General features: G+C 46.8%; 14 non-coding genes and 1 pseudogene across 14 annotated transcripts; all 15 read left to right on the forward strand.

Moving 5' to 3' along the window:
* Positions 1-4,694: 4,694 nt before the first annotated feature.
* Positions 4,695-4,884, forward strand: LOC148099197 (U2 spliceosomal RNA). The gene has a single exon (XR_015720238.1). It is a non-coding gene; the product is annotated as a U2 spliceosomal RNA (small nuclear RNA).
* Positions 4,885-5,126: 242 nt separating this feature from the next.
* On the forward strand, positions 5,127-5,238 carry LOC148099198 (U5 spliceosomal RNA). Its single transcript, XR_015720074.1, has one exon. It is a non-coding gene; the product is annotated as a U5 spliceosomal RNA (small nuclear RNA).
* Positions 5,239-5,432: 194 nt separating this feature from the next.
* LOC148099199 (U2 spliceosomal RNA) lies at positions 5,433-5,623 on the forward strand. Its single transcript, XR_015720204.1, has one exon. It is a non-coding gene; the product is annotated as a U2 spliceosomal RNA (small nuclear RNA).
* A 242-nt stretch (positions 5,624-5,865) lies between these two features.
* On the forward strand, positions 5,866-5,978 carry LOC148099200 (U5 spliceosomal RNA). Its single transcript, XR_015720289.1, has one exon. It is a non-coding gene; the product is annotated as a U5 spliceosomal RNA (small nuclear RNA).
* A 194-nt stretch (positions 5,979-6,172) lies between these two features.
* Positions 6,173-6,362, forward strand: LOC148099201 (U2 spliceosomal RNA). The gene has a single exon (XR_015720190.1). It is a non-coding gene; the product is annotated as a U2 spliceosomal RNA (small nuclear RNA).
* A 229-nt stretch (positions 6,363-6,591) lies between these two features.
* LOC148099202 (U5 spliceosomal RNA) lies at positions 6,592-6,704 on the forward strand. The gene has a single exon (XR_015720290.1). It is a non-coding gene; the product is annotated as a U5 spliceosomal RNA (small nuclear RNA).
* A 185-nt stretch (positions 6,705-6,889) lies between these two features.
* On the forward strand, positions 6,890-7,080 carry LOC148099203 (U2 spliceosomal RNA). Its single transcript, XR_015720069.1, has one exon. It is a non-coding gene; the product is annotated as a U2 spliceosomal RNA (small nuclear RNA).
* Positions 7,081-7,309: 229 nt separating this feature from the next.
* On the forward strand, positions 7,310-7,422 carry LOC148099204 (U5 spliceosomal RNA). The gene has a single exon (XR_015720291.1). It is a non-coding gene; the product is annotated as a U5 spliceosomal RNA (small nuclear RNA).
* A 185-nt stretch (positions 7,423-7,607) lies between these two features.
* LOC148099205 (U2 spliceosomal RNA) lies at positions 7,608-7,798 on the forward strand. Its single transcript, XR_015720627.1, has one exon. It is a non-coding gene; the product is annotated as a U2 spliceosomal RNA (small nuclear RNA).
* A 229-nt stretch (positions 7,799-8,027) lies between these two features.
* LOC148099206 (U5 spliceosomal RNA) lies at positions 8,028-8,140 on the forward strand. The gene has a single exon (XR_015720292.1). It is a non-coding gene; the product is annotated as a U5 spliceosomal RNA (small nuclear RNA).
* Positions 8,141-8,325: 185 nt separating this feature from the next.
* Positions 8,326-8,516, forward strand: LOC148099207 (U2 spliceosomal RNA). Its single transcript, XR_015720636.1, has one exon. It is a non-coding gene; the product is annotated as a U2 spliceosomal RNA (small nuclear RNA).
* Positions 8,517-8,759: 243 nt separating this feature from the next.
* LOC148099208 (U5 spliceosomal RNA) lies at positions 8,760-8,872 on the forward strand. Its single transcript, XR_015720293.1, has one exon. It is a non-coding gene; the product is annotated as a U5 spliceosomal RNA (small nuclear RNA).
* Positions 8,873-9,057: 185 nt separating this feature from the next.
* Positions 9,058-9,248, forward strand: LOC148099209 (U2 spliceosomal RNA). The gene has a single exon (XR_015720149.1). It is a non-coding gene; the product is annotated as a U2 spliceosomal RNA (small nuclear RNA).
* A 229-nt stretch (positions 9,249-9,477) lies between these two features.
* On the forward strand, positions 9,478-9,590 carry LOC148099210 (U5 spliceosomal RNA). Its single transcript, XR_015720294.1, has one exon. It is a non-coding gene; the product is annotated as a U5 spliceosomal RNA (small nuclear RNA).
* Positions 9,591-9,775: 185 nt separating this feature from the next.
* Positions 9,776-9,900, forward strand: LOC148099211 (U2 spliceosomal RNA; annotated as a pseudogene).
* Positions 9,901-13,607: the final 3,707 nt, after the last annotated feature.

A 13,607-nucleotide genomic window follows, 5' to 3' on the forward strand; every position in this document is an offset into this window, starting at 1 on the left:
CCACACTCCTTTGAGCACCACGATAAGTGAAAATGATTCCGACGACGGGAGTGAAAATGAAAGTAACGCTGAAAGTTCTCTGATACGAACATTATTTTCTCAGGAAAGTTTGGGGAAGTAGCCCTTACCATTAAATGGATAAGATGAAAATAATGACTTTAAATGTCAGAGGACTGAGGGATGCAAAGAAAAGAAGAGCTGTGTATGAATTTTTAACTACTTGTGACTTTGATATATGTTTAATCCAGGAAGCCCATTTAAGAGACGAGGCCGACGCTCTGCTCTTCACAAAGGAGTGGGTAGGAGGCGAAGCAGCATGGAGTGTGGGGAGTGTATACGGTTCAGGGGTGGGAGTTTTGTGCGGGAAAAAAAGTATTCAAATCATGGACAGCTTTTCCGCAATACAGGGTAGGGTCTTGGTGGTGGATATTAAAAAGGTTGGAATAAAATGTCGGGTGGTAAATATATATGCAAATGCAGAACCACGAGCCCGCAGGGAACTTTTTTCTAGCCTGGATATTTGCTTCATGACAAGTAATGTAATTTATGTGGGCGGTGACTTAAATTGCTCTTTAGATAAGAACAATGGTTCTCTTCCACTTAGGAATCTCATGGCAAAGTATAGGTTAGTAGACTCCATGGGGAAGCTCTTAGACAACCGTCCGACCCATACGTGGGAAAATAGTCGGGGAATGAGAAACAGGCTAGACTATATACTAGTAGGAGACACAGAAAAGGTAATCGAAACGGGGTCCCTTTACGCGCCCTTTACTGATCACAAAATAGTGTGGGCGAAGGTGGAATGCGAGGGGACAGCATATGGAAAAGGATATTGGAAATTAAATAATGACATCTTGTTAGAACAGGAATATAGGGCAAGTTTCAGAGGGATCTTCCAACATTGGGTGGATCTGAAATGTCTGTATGTGGATAGAGGGAGCTGGTGGGAGGAAATGAAAAAAAGAATAAAGAAATTTTCAATTGGTTACAGTATGCGGAGAGCACAGGCCTCAAAGAAGGTCTTTAAAGATTTACAGAGGGACATTGCAAAAGAGGAAGAGGACAGGAACAGAAATAGACATAGGGATAGAAGTGAGAAATTGAATGTTTTATTGAAAAAACAAGAAGATTTTTTTCAACAGAGAGCGAGGACAAGGATGTTTAAGTTTATGCAGGAGGAGCATGAGGGTCAAGAAAAGTGTTCAGCGTACTTTTTTGCCCAAATGAAAAGGAGGGAGGAAAGTGGACTAATAAAAGAATTGGAGATAGATGGGAAGACGATGACTAGTTCTGAGGATTTACGGAAAGTAGTAGAAGAGTACTATATGCGCCTTTTTGAAAAGGAAGAGTTGGATACAGACGCGCAGGGGACCTTTTTGAGGGGGTTAGGGGAAAGGCTGGTGGTGGTGGATATAGATAAAAATGGGACTCAATGTCGGATAATAAATGTATATGCACAGGTGGAGCACGGGCTACGTAAGGACCTTTTCCAAAAAATGGATACTTGTTTTTTGACTAGGAAAGATATTATTGTGGGAGGGGATTTTAACTGCTCTTTGGAAAGGGAAAAGTTTTCCCTCCCCTTTAGGACCTTCATTAAGAAATATGGATTAATTGACGTAATGGGGAAGTTACTGGGAAAGCAAGTGGGGTATACTTGGAAGAACACAAGGGGGGTGAAGAGTAGGTTAGATTACATTTTAGTAGGGAAAAAGTGCAAAATAATAGAGGGAAAAACAATACCGGCCCTCTTCACAGACCATCAAGCAGTTGATGTGGAGCTCGAGATAGTAGGGCCAGACTTTGGAAAAGGGTATTGGAAGTTTAACAACGACGTCCTCGCAGAGAAAGCCTATAGGGAAGGTTTCATGAAAATCTTCCCGATATGGGCCGAGATGAAAAGCTTATACAGTAACAACGTGGTTTGGTGGGAGGACATAAAGAAAAAAATCAAAAAGTTTACAATCGAATATTGTACAGAGAGGTCAAAAGTTCAAAAGAAAGAGTTTGACACAATACAAAAAGAAATAGAAAAGATCTATGTTATGGAAAATAGGGGAAGGGGAATTAAAAAGGAAGGGTACTTGGAAAATTTAAAAATGAGACAGGAGGAATTACTTGAGAGGAAAGCGAGGGCCGTAATATATAAATTAAAACAGGAAGAGTATGAGGAGAACGAGAAGTGCTCCTCATACTTTTTTAGCAAAATGAAGACTAGGGATAAGAGGGGGGTTATAACGGAACTGGAGAGGGATGGAAAGGTGATAAGGGGGAAAGATGATTTGTTAAGAACGGCGGAAGAATATTATGGAAAATTGTTTACAAAGGAGAGCTTGGATGAGGGGAAGGGGGAGGTTTTTATAAGATCGCTAAGGAGAAGGCTACCCGAAGAAGAAAATGGAAAGCTGGGGGGGGAATTGACAGTAGGGGAGGTGTATAATGTGGTAACGGCAATGAAGGCCAATAAGGTGCCCGGCATAGATGGCCTAACAAAAGAATTTTACGTGGCGTTTTGGGATATGGTGGGGATCCACCTTTTGGAGGTTTTTAAGGAAATCATGGAGAGAGGAGAGATGCCGGAAAGCATGAAAACGGGAGTGGTGACTATTCTGTTTAAGAAAGGAAACCCGAACCAACTAGACAATTACAGGCCACTAACTATGCTGTGCGTGGACTATAAAATACTGAGTAAGGTTCTGGCGAATAGGCTAGCAGGAGTCATGTCACACATAGTGGAAATGGACCAAACTTGTGGGGTACAGGGGAGGCAAATCACATGGAACTTACATCTACACAGGGATGTACTCACATATGTAAAGGAGAGAAACATTGCTGCAATATGTGTTAGCCTAGATCAGCAGAAAGCTTTTGATAGAGTAGACCACGCTTTTTTGTGGAAGGTTATGGAGGGGCTGGGTCTAGGAGGAGCCATTACAAAATGGGTAAAGGTTTTATATAAGGGCATAAATTCAAAAATCAAAATTAATGGGCATTTAACGGATAAAGTGCAACAAACAAGAGGATTGCGGCAAGGGTGCCCGCTCTCTGTGGTGCTGTTTGTTTTATACGCAGAACCTCTTGCTTGTGCAATAAGGGGGAGCCACATTGTTAAAGGGATAACGTTGCCCCGGGGCGAGAGCTTAAAAATATCACAATACGCGGATGACACAATATTATATTTGGCAGACGATGAAAGCTTAAAGGGAGTGATAGACATTCTATATGATTATGAAAAAGCAACTGGATCGAGAATAAACAAGGAGAAGACTAGGTACAAATACCTTGGGAAGTGGGAGGGGAGGAAGGACAAAATCTGTGATTATATGTTGTGCGAAGGCTCTATGGACGTATTAGGAATTTCTTTTGGGAATGGGGAGGGGGATGCATTGTGTAATTGGAAAAAGAAGATGACTGTAGTCGAAAAAAACCTGGGATTATGGAAGACAAGAAAACTTTCAGTTTCAGGGAGAGTGTTGGTTGTAAAGGCCGATGTATTGCCAAAGTTGCTACATTTGGCCTACGTCTTTCCAATGCCGCAGAAGTATAGAGCCCAACTAATGAGGGGAATATTTAATTTTATATGGGGGGGCTATGAATATGTGAAAAGGGCGCTAATGCATCAGGAAATAGCAGATGGTGGGAGGGATGTGCCAAACGTTCCTCTGAAGCTGGATGCAATATTCTATAGCAATGTATGTACACTCCTGAAAAAGACATATATACACAAATGCCAAATCCTCTTATGGTTTTGGCTGTCTATACCATACCGGTTTCTAATAGGGTGGGATAATAAAGGCCCTAAAGCTGAGACTAGGCCGGAGTACTTCCAGCGAATGGTAAAGTGGGGGAGGAGATATATGGAATGTAAAGATGAGGATACAGTGATAAATCATAAGTTACTATATAGGAAACTGGTACAGAAACTCAATGTCAATCCAGTAATGGTGAGCTCTGAAGTGTGGGTACGGGCCCAGGACAAGAGTTTTAAGAACGGGCTTAAAGATTTTAATTGGTTGCACTTGCATAGAAGGCTACCAGTCAGGGTCACAATGTATGCCCACAATTTGGGGAAGCAAAAAGTCTGTCCAAGGAAAAACTGTATGGAAGATGAAACAATTGAACATGTATTATGGGGATGTGAATATGCAAAAAAGGTGTGGGATGGGGTGAAAGAGAGTTATAAGTGCTTGGAGAATGTGACATATGATGAAATCACTTCGTTTGGGGTTAAAGGAGTGGGAAAAGAACAAAACAAAATAATTTGTATGCTGATATCAATTGTAAAACTTAAACTATGGAAAGCAAGGCAGGGACATATAACTGGAGTGTATAAATGGGGAGAGATAGGAACAGTTAAGGCAATAGAGAAAGAATTTGAAAGTATATACTGGCATGAATTAGAAAAGTGGGGAAGTGATACAATTAAGGATAGGTGGAAAATCATCTTTTTAAATCCACCAAAAAAAAGGTGGTAAGTGATAAGGAGCGAGATAATAGAAACAAGATTGTTTCTTTGGTTTCTGGTCTTTCATTTTTTGGAATTTTCTTGTTGATCAACTTCTTTTTTCTTTCTGTAGCATGTTTATTTAGGTGTAAAGAAATTAAGGTATGACATTGATTTGGAAAGTAATGTGTTAAGATGTATGAGAAATGTGAAATGTAAATGTAAAGGATGGAAATGTTGTGTAAAGTAAATAAAAGGGAAAAAAAAAAAAAAAAAAAAAAAAAAAATCTGTTCTTATCAGTTTAATATCTGATACGCCCCCGATTCGGGGGCAACGTATTAAACGCATTTTTAGAACAGGGAGCCAAATAAGGGGCTCGCTCCGTTCGGTCCACGCATCCACCCGTTATTGCAGCGCCTCCGGGAACGGTGCCCCCTTTGCTGACTTTGTGCAAAAGCAAGAAAGCCAAACAAAGTAAGTCTGCCAAGCCAAGAGCCAGAAAGCAGCCTGAAGCCGCGAACGTGCTCCTCTCCAGTCACCCCTCTCCAGTCACAGTCGAACTCTGGAGCAGAGAAGGTGGGGCCTAAGATCTGCCCCTTCAGTCATGCAAACAGGGCCTACCATGACGCCGGAAGCCGGGACGAGGAGTCACTGCGGCTTCCTGCGTGGCCAAAGAAACACACACTCTGGCTTCTCTTCAAAACGTACAAGTCTTTCGCCTTTTACTAAAGACTTCCGTGGAGAGTGAGGCTAAGGAGTTGCACCTATTTTTAGCGGGTCTGCCTTCTGGCTGGGCCCTCTCCTCGTTGTTCAAAAGAAGAAATAGAAGAAAGCACGCAGTTCCAGCGAGCTCTGCAGGCCTGTGAGCTACTGTGGGTGGGCGGAGATTTGAAGCGGAGCCCTCCCTGTGAGCCAAGTGAAAGAGCGCACCGTCAAAAGCGAGAAGTGTCCCGAGAAGGCGGCTCAGCCAGGAACCTGCAGGAGGCCATCGCTTCTCGGCCTTTTGGCTAAGGTCAAGTGTAGTGTCTGTTCTTATCAGTTTAATATCTGATACGCCCCCGATTCGGGGGCAACGTATTAAACGCATTTTTAGAACAGGGAGCCAAATAAGGGGCTCGCTCCGTTCGGTCCACGCATCCACCCGTTATTGCAGCGCCTCCGGGAACGGTGCCCCCTTTGCTGACTTTGTGCAAAAGCAAGAAAGCCAAACAAAGTAAGTCTGCCAAGCCAAGAGCCAGAAAGCAGCCTGAAGCCGCGAACGTGCTCCTCTCCAGTCACCCCTCTCCGGTCACAGTCGAACTCTGGAGCAGAGAAGGCGCGGCCTAAGATCTGCCCCTTCAGCCAAGCAAACAGGGCCTACCGTGACGCCGGAAGCCGGGACGAGGAGTCACTGCGGCTTCCTGTGAGGCCAAAGAAACACACACTCTGGCTTCTCTTCAAAACGTACAAGTCTTTCGCCTTTTACTAAAGACTTCCGTGGAGAGTGAGGCTAAGGAGTTGCACCTATTTTTGGCAGGGTCTGCCTTCTGGCTGGGCCCTCTCCTCGTTGTTCAAAAGAAGAAATAGAAGATAGCGCGCAGTTCAAGAGAGCTCCGCAGGGCTCTGAGCTACTGTGGGTGGGCGGAGATTTGAAGCAGAGCCCTCCCTGTGAGCCAAGTGATAGAGCGCACCGTCACAAGCGAGAAGTGTCCCGAGAAGGCGGCTCAGCCAGGAACCTGCAGGAGGCCATCGCTTCTCGGCATTTTGGCTAAGATCAAGTGTAGTATCTGTTCTTATCAGTTTAATATCTGATACGCCCCGGTACGGGGGCAACGTATTAAACACATTTTTAGAACAGGGAGCCGAATAAGGGGCTCGCTCCGTTCGCTCCACGCATCGACCCGGTATTGCAGCGCCTCCGGGAACGGTGCCCCCTTTGCTGACTTTGTGCAAAAGCAAGAAAGCCAAACAAAGTAAGGTCTGCCAAGCCAAGAGCCAGAAAGCAGCCTGAAGCCGCGAACGTGCTCCTCTCCAGTCACAGTCGAACTCTGGAGCAGAGAAGGCGGGGCCTAAGATCTGCCCCTTCAGCCAAGCAAACAGGGCCTACAGTGACGCCGGAAGCCGGGACGAGGAGTCACTGCGGCTTCCTGCGAGGCCAAAGAAACACACACTCTGGCTTCTCTTCAAAACGTACAAGTCTTTCGCCTTTTACTAAAGACTTCCGTGGAGAGTGAGGCTAAGGAGTTGCACCTATTTTTGGCAGGGTCTGCCTTCTGGCTGGGCCCTCTCCTCGTTGTTCAATAGAAGAAAGCGCGCAGTTCCAGGGAGCTCCGCAGGCCTGTGAGCTACTGTGGGTGGGCGGAGATTTGAAGCGGAGCCCACCCTGTGAGCCAAGTGAAAGAGCGCACCGTCACAAGCGAGAAGTGTCCCGAGAAGGCGGCTCAGCCAGGAACCTGCAGGAGGCCATCGCTTCTCGGCCTTTTGGCTAAGATCAAGTGTAGTAGCTGTTCTTATCAGTTTAATATCTGATACGCCCCCGATTCGGGGGCAACGTATTAAACGCATTTTTAGAACAGGGAGCCGAATAAGGGGCTCGCTCCGTTCGCTCCACGCATCGACCCGGTGTTGCAGCGCCTCCGGGAACGGTGCCCCCTTTGCTGACTTTGTGCAAAAGCAAGAAAGCCAAACAAAGTAAGGTCTGCCAAGCCAAGAGCCAGAAAGCAGCCTGAAGCCGCGAACGTGCTCCTCTCCAGTCACAGTCGAACTCTGGAGCAGAGAAGGCGGGGCCTAAGATCTGCCCCTTCAGCCAAGCAAACAAGGCCTACCGTGACGCCGGAAGCCGGGACGAGGAGTCACTGCGGCTTCCTGCGAGGCCAAAGAAACACACACTCTGGCTTCTCTTCAAAACGTACAAGTCTTTCGCCTTTTACTAAAGACTTCCGTGGAGAGTGAGGCTAAGGAGTTGCACCTATTTTTGGCAGGGTCTGCCTTCTGGCTGGGCCCTCTCCTCGTTGTTCAATAGAAGAAAGCGCGCAGTTCCAGGGAGCTCCGCAGGCCTGTGAGCTACTGTGGGTGGGCGGAGATTTGAAGCGGAGCCCTCCCTGTGAGCCAAGTGAAAGAGCGCACCGTCACAAGCGAGAAGTGTCCCGAGAAGGCGGCTCAGCCAGGAACCTGCAGGAGGCCATCGCTTCTCGGCCTTTTGGCTAAGATCAAGTGTAGTATCTGTTCTTATCAGTTTAATATCTGATACGCCCCCGATTCGGGGGCAACGTATTAAACGCATTTTTAGAACAGGGAGCCGAATAAGGGGCTCGCTCCGTTCGCTCCACGCATCGACCCGGTGTTGCAGCGCCTCCGGGAACGGTGCCCCCTTTGCTGACTTTGTGCAAAAGCAAGAAAGCCAAACAAAGTAAGGTCTGCCAAGCCAAGAGCCAGAAAGCAGCCTGAAGCCGCGAACGTGCTCCTCTCCAGTCACAGTCGAACTCTGGAGCAGAGAAGGCGGGGCCTAAGATCTGCCCCTTCAGCCAAGCAAACAAGGCCTACCGTGACGCCGGAAGCCGGGACGAGGAGTCACTGCGGCTTCCTGCGAGGCCAAAGAAACACACACTCTGGCTTCTCTTCAAAACGTACAAGTCTTTCGCCTTTTACTAAAGACTTCCGTGGAGAGTGAGGCTAAGGAGTTGCACCTATTTTTGGCAGGGTCTGCCTTCTGGCTGGGCCCTCTCCTCGTTGTTCTATAGAAGAAAGCGCGCAGTTCCAGGGAGCTCCGCAGGCCTGTGAGCTACTGTGGGTGGGCGGAGATTTGAAGCGGAGCCCTCCCTGTGAGCCAAGTGAAAGAGCGCACCGTCACAAGCGAGAAGTGTCCCGAGAAGGCGGCTCAGCCAGGAACCTGCAGGAGGCCATCGCTTCTCGGCCTTTTGGCTAAGATCAAGTGTAGTATCTGTTCTTATCAGTTTAATATCTGATACGCCCCCGATTCGGGGGCAACGTATTAAAGGCATTTTTAGAACAGGGAGCCGAATAAGGGGCTCGCTCCGTTCGCTCCACGCATCGACCCGGTATTGCAGCGCCTCCGGGAACGGTGCCCCCTTTGCTGACTTTGTGCAAAAGCAAGAAAGCCAAACAAAGTAAGGTCTGCCAAGCCAAGAGCCAGAAAGCAGCCTGAAGCCGCGAACGTGCTCCTCTCCAGTCACCCTTCTCCAGTCACAGTCGAACTCTGGAGCAGAGAAGGCGGGGCCTAAGATCTGCCCCTTCAGCCAAGCAAACAGGGCCTACCGTGACGCCAGAAGCCGGGACGAGGAGTCACTGCGGCTTCCTGCGATGCCAAAGAAACACACACTCTGGCTTCTCTTCAAAACGTACAAGTCTTTCGCCTTTTACTAAAGACTTCCGTGGAGAGTGAGGCTAAGGAGTTGCACCTATTTTTGGCAGGGTCTGCCTTCTGGCTGGGCCCTCTCCTCGTTGTTCAATAGAAGAAAGCGCGCAGTTCCAGGGAGCTCCGCAGGCCTGTGAGCTACTGTGGGTGGGCGGAGATTTGAAGCGGAGCCCTCCCTGTGAGCCAAGTGAAAGAGCGCACCGTCACAAGCGAGAAGTGTCTCGAGAAGGCGGCTCAGCCAGGAACCTGCAGGAGGCCATCGCTTCTCGGCCTTTTGGCTAAGATCAAGTGTAGTATCTGTTCTTATCAGTTTAATATCTGATATGCCCCCGATTCGGGGGCAACGTATTAAACGCATTTTTAGAACAGGGAGCCGAATAAGTGGCTCGCTCCGTTCGCTCAACGCATCGACCCGGTATTGCAGCGCCTCCGGGAACGGTGCCCACTTTGCTGACTTTGTGCAAAAGCAAGAAAGCCAAACAAAGTAAGGTTTGCCAAGCCAAGAGCCAGAAAGCAGCCTGAAGCCGCGAACGTGCTCCTCTCCAGTCACAGTCGAACTCTGGAGCAGAGAAGGCGGGGCCTAAGATCTGCCCCTTCAGCCAAGCAAACAGGGCCTACCGTGACGCCGGAAGCCGGGACGAGGAGTCACTGCGGCTTCCTGCGAGGCCAAAGAAACACACACTCTGGCTTCTCTTCAAAACGTACAAGTCTTTCGCCTTTTACTAAAGACTTCCGTGGAGAGTGAGGCTAAGGAGTTGCACCTATTTTTGGCAGGGTCTGCCTTCTGGCTGGGCCCTCTCCTCGTTGTTCAATAGAAGAAAGCGCGCAGTTCCAGGGAGCTCTGCAGGCCTGTGAGCTACTGTGGGTGGGCGGAGATTTGAAGCAGAGCCCTCCCTGTGAGCCAAGTGAAAGAGCGCACCGTCACAAGCGAGAAGTGTCCCGAGAAGGCGGCTCAGCCAGGAACCTGCAGGAGGCCATCGCTTCTCGGCCTTTTGGCTAAGATCAAGTGTAGTATCTGTTCTTATCTGAGAAGCACAATGGCGACCTGGTCGGCCAGCTATACGCAGACTGAAAGAGGAAATGGCACGAGGAACACCTTAAGATTTGCTCTAAAAGACAAAGATGCAGCTTTCCAGGAACGAGTAACTTTTGGGAGGAGGATTTTGTTTGATGCTTTGCAGATTCAGCCCGAGGAGATCTACTGCTTGCAACAGAGTATAACCAACAAGTACTACGATGTGACGCTAACTACGAAAGACACAGCGGAAGAAGCAAGGAGAAAAGCTCACCTGACGTCAAATGAAGAACTAAAAAGGTACATGGTCACCCCTTTATATAGAAGTGACTATAGTATCCTAACTGTACACATGTATAACCCGTGGGTTTCAGAAGAGACTATAAGATGTTTTTTGGGAAGACACGTAAAGGTCTTACCTGGAGTAAGAATAATAAAAGATGGTCTGGGCTTGTGGACCGGCAAAAGACAATTCCGCGTCAAAATGGAGGAAGACCCGAATAGTGAAGACGGCTATCGACATCCTCCGGCAGTTTTTTCTATTGGGGCAGACAGAGGCTTCCTCATCTACGCGGGCCAACCTCTGGTTTGCAGAAGATGTGGCGGCAAAGGCCATGAAGCCGCTAATTGCAATCAGGTGAGGTGCCGAAATTGCAATGAAACGGGACATAGCACAAGAGACTGCACTGTACTAAAGAAATGTCATTTATGTGAGTCAGAGGAGCACATGGCAAGAGATTGCACAAAGCCCAGGTCATACGCTGCAGTAGTGGTGGGGCCGGTGGGCCAAGAGAAGGAAACTGGACATGACAAATTAGGAACACTTTTGTCAATGCAGGAGACTCCTGCAGGTGAGAGAAATGAGGCTGACGAGGAAGAAGAAGTTTCTGAGAGAATGATAGAGGTTCCTTTGTTAGATACAGAGGACAGGAATAAGGAAGGATCCTTCGCTACGAGTGAGGACATGACGGAGCAACCGTGGAGAGAGGTTAGGAAAGCAGGAAGAAAGAAGGCGAAAAGAAGGAAAAGGCAGGTTTCGGCCACTCCGCCAGAAGATAGCAATGAGGAAAAATTGGAGACTGCGCCTTTCGGTGTGGAGGGAGAAAGGCGTGCTCCAAAAGGAACTCAAACGGAGTGTACCCACACTCCTTTGAGCACCACGATAAGTGAAAATGATTCCGACGACGGGAGTGAAAATGAAAGTAACGCTGAAAGTTCTCTGATACGAACATTATTTTCTCAGGAAAGTTTGGGGAAGTAGCCCTTACCATTAAATGGATAAGATGAAAATAATGACTTTAAATGTCAGAGGACTGAGGGATGCAAAGAAAAGAAGAGCTGTGTATGAATTTTTAACTACTTGTGACTTTGATATATGTTTAATCCAGGAAGCCCATTTAAGAGACGAGGCCGACGCTCTGCTCTTCACAAAGGAGTGGGTAGGAGGCGAAGCAGCATGGAGTGTGGGGAGTGTATACGGTTCAGGGGTGGGAGTTTTGTGCGGGAAAAAAAGTATTCAAATCATGGACAGCTTTTCCGCAATACAGGGTAGGGTCTTGGTGGTGGATATTAAAAAGGTTGGAATAAAATGTCGGGTGGTAAATATATATGCAAATGCAGAACCACGAGCCCGCAGGGAACTTTTTTCTAGCCTGGATATTTGCTTCATGACAAGTAATGTAATTTATGTGGGCGGTGACTTAAATTGCTCTTTAGATAAGAACAATGGTTCTCTTCCACTTAGGAATCTCATGGCAAAGTATAGGTTAGTAGACTCCATGGGGAAGCTCTTAGACAACCGTCCGACCCATACGTGGGAAAATAGTCGGGGAATGAGAAACAGGCTAGACTATATACTAGTAGGAGACACAGAAAAGGTAATCGAAACGGGGTCCCTTTACGCGCCCTTTACTGATCACAAAATAGTGTGGGCGAAGGTGGAATGCGAGGGGACAGCATATGGAAAAGGATATTGGAAATTAAATAATGACATCTTGTTAGAACAGGAATATAGGGCAAGTTTCAGAGGGATCTTCCAACATTGGGTGGATCTGAAATGTCTGTATGTGGATAGAGGGAGCTGGTGGGAGGAAATGAAAAAAAGAATAAAGAAATTTTCAATTGGTTACAGTATGCGGAGAGCACAGGCCTCAAAGAAGGTCTTTAAAGATTTACAGAGGGACATTGCAAAAGAGGAAGAGGACAGGAACAGAAATAGACATAGGGATAGAAGTGAGAAATTGAATGTTTTATTGAAAAAACAAGAAGATTTTTTTCAACAGAGAGCGAGGACAAGGATGTTTAAGTTTATGCAGGAGGAGCATGAGGGTCAAGAAAAGTGTTCAGCGTACTTTTTTGCCCAAATGAAAAGGAGGGAGGAAAGTGGACTAATAAAAGAATTGGAGATAGATGGGAAGACGATGACTAGTTCTGAGGATTTACGGAAAGTAGTAGAAGAGTACTATATGCGCCTTTTTGAAAAGGAAGAGTTGGATACAGACGCGCAGGGGACCTTTTTGAGGGGGTTAGGGGAAAGGCTATCTGAAGAAGAAAAACAATCAATGGATAGATGCATAAATAAGAATGAACTATACGATGCTTTGAAGACAATGAAAAATAACAAAGTACCCGGAATAGATGGTCTTTCGAAAGAGTTTTATGTCACCTTCTGGGATCTCATCGGAGACCATTTGCTAGAAGTATTTAATGAAATGTGTGAAAAGGGCTATATGTTGAAAAGCATGAGGACGGGGGTGATTAGTTTATTGTTTAAGAAAGGCTCACCGGCAATGCTTTCCAATTATAGACCTTTGTCCATGGTCTGTGTGGATTATAAAATTCTGAGCAGAGCTTTAGCGTTACGCTTGGCCCAGGCTATGCCGTTTATTATAAATGAGGACCAGACCTGTGGAGTAAAGGGTAGACAGATTGCTTGGAACTTGCATTTGCACAGGGATGTGCTTTCGTATATAGAGGACAGGAATTTAGACTCCATATGTGTAACAATTGACCAAGAAAAAGCCTTTGACAGAGTCAATTATGATTTTCTATGGAGGGTGATGACGACTTTCAATATAGGGGAAACATTTCTGAGCTGGTTAAAAATGATGTATGTTGACATTTGTGGCAAGGTGAAAGTAAATGGCTTTCTGACAGACGAGGTGTATCAGCAAAGAGGACTTAGACAAGGTTGCCCCTTGTCTGCCTTGCTTTACGTCATCTATGTAGAACCTTTAGCATGCGCGATAAGGGGAAACCGAGAAATTAGAGGGATAGCCTTACCAGGGGGAGAAGTGTTAAAAATCTCCCAGTATGCTGATGACATCACCCTTTATTTGGGGGATGATGGGAGCGTGAGGGAAGCTATGCAGCTAATACATACCTTTGAAAGGGCGGCAGGGTCAAGGGTGAACAAAGAAAAAACTAAATACAAATTTCTGGGAAGGTGGGCAGGCAGAAGGGAGAGGCTTTGTGGGCTTTCCCTCTGTGAAAGCCCCATGCGGGTCTTAGGCATTAATTTTGGGAATCCTGGGGGAGACGCAGAACGAAATTGGGAGTTAAAAATGGCAAAAGTGAGGAGGAAATTGGGGATGTGGAAGAAAAGAAGACTCTCCATAACCGGCAGAGTCCTGGTTGTGAAAGCCGATATTCTGCCTGCCCTACTTCATTTGGCATATGTTTTCCCATTACCACAAATGTTTAGGAAAGAACTAACACGGGAAGTGTTCAAGTTTATTTGGGGTGGGTACGAATATGTGAAAAGAACTATGATGTACCAGCCGATACTAAAAGG

This window comes from Neolamprologus brichardi, chromosome 14 (genome assembly GCF_056152115.1).
Source record: "Neolamprologus brichardi isolate AB-2024 chromosome 14, ASM5615211v1, whole genome shotgun sequence".
Classification (NCBI taxonomy): domain Eukaryota; kingdom Metazoa; phylum Chordata; class Actinopteri; order Cichliformes; family Cichlidae; genus Neolamprologus; species Neolamprologus brichardi.